Below are 7,134 nucleotides of genomic sequence, written 5' to 3'. Positions count from 1 at the left end.
AAATGAGGATAGAGAAAGTAGGAGGGAACAGAAAAGGGGCTACTGTCAGTTGCCTCAGACACCTGAGTTTCAGTGAGGAAAAGAAGATGAGGTTTAGAAGAGGAGAGGTGGTGTTCTACAGATTGAAAATTAGATCTTAGACTGCGAATGTTGCAGAAGTTAATGAAGAAAAAGTTGAGGGGGGTGTCAAGACACTTAGGGTCGTCGACAGAAAGGCAGTCCGACCTGGGGACATTTATGGTCCCATCCCCAGATGGGGACTCCGAGGCTGGTGTAAGAGTCGCCATGATGATTTTAAATTTTTTGAGTGAAGGGTGTGTGTGTTATTAGGTGCTTGTAGTTTTGTGTGGAGGAAGAGAGTTGTCTTTAGAGGGCAGGCTGTGACTGCCCCCTTGTGTTGTGAGACACAAAGGGAAACGTTCAGTGAGGTCATAGCTGGGTTTAGTGATAAGTTCACAGCACCCCCTGAACAGTGCTTTAGACCTCACTGGGAGTAATTATCGTTTCGGCAGGTGTCTACTGCCTCCTCCTATGTATATATATATATATATATATATATATATATATATATATATATATATATATATATATATATATATATATATATATATATATATATATATATATATATATATATATATATATTAGTTTAGTTTTTCTTTCTTTTTCTTTTTTATGTGTGTAACAAGGGCTCTGGCCATGGGCAATGGAAAAAGAAATATCAGAGCCTACTGAAATTGTGTTCCCATCTTCATATTCTACATCTTTTTTATTTTTACTTGCATTAAATATCTATTTCCTCCTTTCACATATCCTTCTAAACATGTCTCAATTTCTCCTCTAAATTAACTACCTTTACAGCAGCATCTGCATTCAGTAGCTGATTCAGATTCCACTGTATTATAAATATGCACTTGATTCAAACCACAATCTAACTTTCACACACACATGTCGTCGTGGAGTAAACAAGCAGCAATCCATGCTCCAGCAGAGAAAGATTTTGTTTGACCACACCCACCACTAGGAGCCTAGAATGTGTTCCCAGGTAGGAGCTGTGCTCAAGTAGAGTTGTCCTGTCTACAGAAATTTTAAAAAATAAGGGAAAATTTAAGTAATAACAAATGTAATAGAATGAGTAAAAGTTCCAGCAAGGCGGACGCCATAGATGGAAGCAGAATGTTGCCAATGGGGTCACCATTCCCAGGATTTGAGGAAGATAATGAACATGATAAAATACAAGGAAGGAAAGTGGTTTTGATGGAAGGGATGATCAGTGACGTCATTGAAAGAGTGAAAAAATTAGAAAAAAAAAACGACCTGGAAGAGGAAAACAAAGAATTGAAAACACTGTGCGCTGATCTAAAAACAAAATTGAAGGAAAACAATGATATTGATAAAAAACAGGAAAATGAAGTGATAGGGATGAAAAGTGAACATCAAATCTGAAGGAAGGAAAAAGAGGAAGAAAAAGTTAACTTTACAGAAATCATAGAAGCTCAAAAGAAGGAAAAGACAGATTTAAGTAAGGAAATTGTGAGAGTGATCAAACAGAAGGAATTGATGGTAAGGGACACAGTGGACAAAAAGAAATGTATTGTTGTATATGGATTAAAAGAGGAAACAGAGCCAGTAAGATACAAGAGGGAAAGAGAACAAAAAAAGGTAGCAGAGGACGTTGTAAGAAATATACAGAGAGAGAAGGGGAGGACTGGATAAGTGAAATTGAGGAAATACATAAAAGGAAAAGAGTGACCACTGAAAAAATTTAGGGCATAAACAACATCCATGGAAGTGATATTGAATGCATGGAAACTGGACAAGACAGAGCAATACAGGAAAGTTTGAATAAAGAGGGACATGAATGAGGAGGAGAGACTCAAGGGTAAGCGATCTAATAAAAGAAGCAAAGGCAAAACATGAGAACAGAACAGAGGAAAAGAAAAAAAGTTCTGTTGGAAGGTAAAAGATGAGAGGCTCAGGAAGTGGTATCTGACAAAAAAAGAATAGAAAATATAAACATGTAATGTATGGAAAAATATAAAGTGCCCGTAATGTTTCTGGTGTATGTCAATGATGTGGTGGATGAGGTTGACAGTTACGTAAGTCTGTTTGTAGAATATGCAAAATTATTGAAAAGAGTGGAAAACAATATGGATTGTGAAGTATTACAGAAAGATCTAAATAAGATATATAAATGGAGTAAGAGATGGGAAATGGAATTCAATGTAAAGAAATGCAAGGTGATGGAATTAGGAAAAAAGCAAAAGAAGACAAGTTCTTACACCATGGGAGAAGTGGAAATTAAGAAAACCAAAGAAGAAAAAGACTTGGGAATTACAATCAGTGATAATTTATCACCAGTAAAACATGTAAACAAAATAGTTGGGGAAACCTATGAGTTACTAAGAAAGATGAAAGGGGCATTTGCTTACATGGATGAAGAGATGATGAAAAAGTTGATGGAATATGTGATTCAACCAAAACTGGAATATGCCACAATTGTTTGGTCACCCCATAATAAAAAGGAAATAAGGAAAATAGAAAGGATCCAAAGAGCTGCAACCAAATTGGTACCAAGTTTAAGAGATTTAACCTATGAAGAAAGATTAAGGAGATTGAAGCTTCCATCATTACAAGAGAGAAGAGAAAGAGGAGACCTGATTGCTATATACAGAGCTTTAAAGGATAAGGATCAAGTTAACAAAGAAGACTTATTTGTGTGGGACTCAAGAGATACAAGAGGACATTGTGTGAAATTGAAGAAAACAGCAAGTAGAAGAGATGTCAAGAAATATGGTTTCCTAAATAGAAGCATAGAAATATGAAAAAACTTAGATGAAACAGTGGTACAAGCAAAAAATATTCATGAATTTAAAATTAAGCTGGAGACAAGACAGCACTAGCATAGCTCTTTTCCTGTAAAACGTAACTAGGTAAATACAACTAGGTAAATACATAACCTTCACTAACCACATTCACCTCCCTCATACCTCAATAAATATAAACATTAAACATCCCTAAGGCAGCTCTCCTAGAAAAGGAAACCAGTCATTTATGCTTCTTCCAGTCAGAAAATATACAATTCAGTTCCCATAAAATAACTTTCAACTCCCTTCTTTTATTTTGTCATATGTTTTCTTTAAGTCCATGAATACCCAAAACACAACCTAACATTTTCCAAATACTTTTCACACTTTTCTTATGTCAAGCACCTAGTTTATACAACCCATTGCTCTTCTAATGTTACACTGTTCACCATAAAGTACATCCACTGTTCCATCACTAACCTTGATTAACATATCTTATTTGCATATACACTGGTATACTTAGCTTATGACCATAATCCATTCCAAAATCACCATTGGAAGCAAAAAATGGTCAGGTGGTAAGATTCTATTCACAAAAAACCCAAAGGATTATATTTTTTTTTATCACTTAAAAAGCAGTAAACAAGTTTGAAAACAATGCCTTTTACTATAATACATAGCATGTCATTTTTCTTTAATTTTTAAGTAGGAAGGACACTGGCCAAGGGCAACAAAAATCCAATAAAAAAAAAATGCCCACTGAAATGCCAGTCTTATAAAAGGGTCGAAGCAGTAGTTAAAAATTGATGAATAAGTGTCTTGAAACCTCCTTCTTGAAGGAATTCAAGTCATAGGAAGCTGGAAATACAGAAGCAGGCAGGGAGTTCCAGAGTTTACCAAAGAAAGGGATGAATGATTGATAATACTGGTTAACTCTCGCATTAGAGAGGTGGACAAAATAGGGGTGAGAGAAAGAAGAAAGTCTTGTGCAGCGAGGCCGTGGGAAGAGGGGAGGCATGCAGTTAGCAAGATCAGAAGCAGTTAGCATGAAAATAGTGGTGGAAGACAGCTAGAGATGCAACATTGCAGCAGTGAGAGAGAGGCTGAAGACAATCAGTTAGAGGAGAGGAGTTGATGAGACGAAAAGCTTCTGATTCCACCTTGTCTAGAAGAGCAGTGTGAGTGGAACCCCCCCAGACATGTGAAGCATACTCCATACATGGATGGATAAGGCCCTTGTACAGAGTTAGCAGCTGGGTGGGGGTGAGAAAAACTGGTGGAGACGTCTCAGAATGCCTAACTTCATATAAGCTGTTTTAGCTAGAGATGAGATGTGAAGTTTCCAGTTCAGATTATAAGTAAAGGACAGACCAAGGATGTTCAGTGTAGAAGAGGGGGACAATTGAGTGTTATTGAAGAAGAGGGGATAGTTGTCTGGAAGGTTGTGTCGAGTTGATAGATGGAGGAATTGAGTTTTTGAGGCATTGAACAATACCAAGTTTGCTCTGCCCCAATCAGAGATTTTTGAAAGATCAGAAATCAAGCATTCTGTGACTTCCCTGTGTGAAATGTTTACCTCCTGAAGGGTTGGATGTCCATGAAAAGATGTGGAAAAGTGCAGGGTGGTATCATCAGCGTAGGAGTGGATAAGACAAGAACTTTGGTTTAGAAGATCATTAATGAATAATAAGAGAGTGGGTGGCAGGACAGAACCCTGAGGAACACCACTGTTAATAGATTTAGGAGAAGAACAGTGACCGTCTACCACAGCAGCAATAGAATGGTCAGAAAGGAAACTTGAGATGAAGTTACACAGAGAAGGAAAGAAGCCGTAGGAAGCAGTTTAGAAATCAAAGCTATGTGTCAGACTCTATCAAAAGCTTTTGATATGTCTAAGACAACAGCAAAAGTTTCACCAAAATCTCTAAAAGAGGATGACCAAGACTCAGTATGGAAAGCCAGAAGATCACCAGTAGAGCGGCCTTGACGGAACCCATACTAGCGATCAGATAGAAGGTTGTGAAGTGGTAGATGTTTAAGAATCTTCCTGTTGAGGATAGATTAAAAAACTTTAGATAGGCAGGAAATTAAAGCAATAGGATGGTAGTTTGAGGTATTAGAATGGTCACCCTTTTTAGGAACAGGCTGAATGTAAGCAAACTTCCAGCAAGAAGGAAAGGTAGATATTGACAGACAGAGCTGAAAGAGTTTCACTAGGCAAGGTACAAGCACGGAGGCACAGTTTCGGAGAACAACAGGAGGGACCCCATCAGGTCCATAAGCCTTCCGAGGATTTAGGCCAGTGAGGGCAGGGAAAAATATCATTGCGAAGAATTTTAACAGATAGCATAAAGTAGTCAGAGAGTGGAGGAGAGGGAGGAACAAGCCCAGAATCATCCAAGGTAGAGTTTTTAGCAAAGATCTGAGTGAAGAGTTCAGCTTTAGAAATAGATGTGATAGCAGTGGTGCCATCTGGTTGAAATAAAGGAGGGAAAGAAGAAGAAGCAAAGTTATTGGAAATATTTTTGGCTAGATGCCAGAAGTCACGAGGGGAGTTAGATCTTGAAAGGTTTTGACACTTTCTATTAATGAAGGAGTTTTTGGCTAGTTGGAGAATAGACTTGGCATGGTTCTGGGCAGAAATATAAAGTGCATGAGATTCTGGTGATGGAAGGCTTAAGTACCTTTTGTGGGCCACCTCTCTATCATGTATAGCATGAGAACAAGCTGTGTTAAACCAAGGTTTAGAAGGTTTAGGTCAAGAAAAAGAGTGAGGAATGTACACCTCCATGCCAGACACTATCACCTCTGTTATGCGCTCAGCACACAAAGACGGGTCTCTGACACGAAAGCAGTAGTCATTCCAAGGAAAATCAGCAAAATACCTCCTTAGGTTCTCCCATCTAGCAGAGGCAAAACGCCAGAGGCACCTTCGCTTAGGGGGATCCTGAGGAGGGATTGGAGCGATAGGACAAGATACAGATATGAGATTGTGATCGGAGGAGCCCAACGGAGAAGAAAGGGTGACATCATAAGCAGAAAGATTAGAGGTCAGGAAAAGGTCAAGAATGTTGGGCGTATCTCCAAGACGATCAGGAATACGAGTAGGGTGTTGCACCAATTGCTCTAGGTTGTGGAGGATAGCCAAGTTGAAGGCTAGTTCACCAGGATGGTCAGTGAAGGAAGAGGAAAGCCAAAGCTGGTGGTGAACATTGAAGTCTCCAAGAATGGAGATCTCTGCAAAAGGGAAGAGGGTCAGAATGTGCTCCACTTTGGAAGTTAAGTAGTCAAAGAATTTCTTATAGTCAGAGGAGTTAGGTGAAAGGTATACAGCACAGAGGATAGCATAGCAACTATACCAGTAAAGTCACAAAAATATCACAAATTTTGTACCCACTTAGTAATGATTTGTTCATATACTAAGTTATCTGTCGTAAAAAAAAAAAATTTTTTTTGGTTGGATACTGCATTGGTGGTAAGTCGAATATGTTGTGTACCAAGTACCCCATTGTATGTACGACAATTGTTGCTACTTTCCCAGTACTTACAGTTCTTTTTCATCATATGCCTTCAAGACCCAACCACCATACATAACACAGTTCTTTCTCTTTTTCCTCTTCCTTATGTGTGCAGGGTTAAGCCATCAGTTATGTCCACTTTTTTTCTGCTTTTGGCAACATTTCACATTCTTTAGGCCATTAAATTTTTCAGGGGCAATAAAAAATAACCACTTAATCTTTACGTTCAAACATCATTACCTTACTCTTGTTTATGTAAGATGAGAAACGGGGATTATATTCACAGATGACAAAGCACACAATTGCATTATGACTGCACTCTTTTTTTTAGGTGATAATAACTAAAGAATAAGATGCAAAGAGATTAATATTTTCTCCATCCTCTATTCTCTATTGAAAAAGTCTAGGTAAGGTTACCTTTAGGAAGTGCTGTTGATGGCATGCAATCACTTATTATATCATGAATCACAGGAAAACAGACTGATACATTATTTGTGATTTCTCCTGTCTTGCTACATTACAACATATACATAAATGAATAAGAAATAAAAATCAGAAATGAAAGTAAGAAGGAATATTATAAATAATGAGAAAGAATAAAAAGGAAAGTAATACAATAAAATCCCTCTTATCCGGCATCAACGGGACCGCCGACATGCCGGATACTTGAATATTGCCAGATACTTGAATAGAAGTGAAATTATGTCCACAATCACCACCCTACACTCACGCATCTTACCATAACAAAGATCAGCTGATCTTAATCAGCAGCTGATCTGATCAGCTGCTTAAGTGTAAGCACAACACGC

At 38.0% G+C, this 7,134-nt stretch overlaps 1 protein-coding gene and 1 pseudogene across 3 annotated transcripts in view; one reads left to right on the top strand and one right to left on the bottom strand.

Moving 5' to 3' along the window:
• The window catches only part of LOC135098130 (calcium-dependent secretion activator-like), an 85,672-nt gene that overhangs the window by 30,348 nt on the left and 48,190 nt on the right, over positions 1 to 7,134 (top strand). The window lies entirely within an intron of this gene.
• Positions 3,451 to 7,134, bottom strand: part of LOC135098127 (calcium-dependent secretion activator-like) — a 375,310-nt pseudogene continuing 371,626 nt past the window's right edge.

The sequence above is a fragment of the Scylla paramamosain genome, unplaced genomic scaffold (assembly GCF_035594125.1).
Source record: "Scylla paramamosain isolate STU-SP2022 unplaced genomic scaffold, ASM3559412v1 Contig46, whole genome shotgun sequence".
NCBI classification, from domain to species: Eukaryota; Metazoa; Arthropoda; class Malacostraca; order Decapoda; family Portunidae; genus Scylla; species Scylla paramamosain.
Note: the sequence above shows the minus strand (reverse complement) of the source record. Positions and strands in the feature narration are given on the sequence as shown.